The following is a 729-nucleotide window of genomic DNA, read 5'->3' as shown; positions in this document are numbered from 1 at the left end:
AACAAAAGCATTGGTATAAGGCACCATACACCTAAGGACAAGTTGTGCGTCTGCCGAGTGTGGTGCTTGGAAGCTTATTTTTAGGAGATGGTAGGTTTAGTTGGTGTGTTGCATGTAACATGTTGTTTGTATCACGAGGTACGGAGCCCACCTTTCACAGTGAGTGGAAGGAGCACAGTCTCCATGTTAACTGAGTACACCCAGTTAAGAGCCTTAGGCCTTTCCATGCCCTGCAGAGCCTTGTGAGCTTGCGTGGCACGACCTGCCAGGCCTGCCACGGCATCACTTGTGTGGCTCGTATGACTCTGCGTCTTTGACGCATCAAAGCGCCCAACTCTTTGTCACCAGTCAACATCCTCCGCCTCTCTCTTATAAACACATATGCCAGTTTCTCCTGATTTCTATTCTGGAATTATCTGTTCCCTCTTCTGTACAGACTGTATTTTGAAACAACAAAACCCTCTGGCAGAGCTGAATATAAAACAACAATGGAAGGATGATGCGGTATTGCTCTCTCACAGGAAGTTTTGTCTTCCTTTTTCTTGTCCTATCTTCTCCCTCCCACTGCGATGCTCAGAGCTCACTATTACTATTATGCTAGTACCTCTCCCTGTTTTAATTGTATAATACAGACACTAAGCTCCACAGGACAAGAGCCTGGTCTTTGTCCTTGTCTGTATGACGCCACACACATCAGCAATGCTATCTAAATAATGGTTACTGATAACA

This window comes from Numenius arquata, chromosome 1 (assembly GCF_964106895.1).
Source record: "Numenius arquata chromosome 1, bNumArq3.hap1.1, whole genome shotgun sequence".
In the NCBI taxonomy this organism is placed as follows: Eukaryota; Metazoa; Chordata; class Aves; order Charadriiformes; family Scolopacidae; genus Numenius; species Numenius arquata.
The sequence above is the reverse complement of the archived record's forward strand: the minus strand, read 5'-3'. Positions refer to the sequence as shown.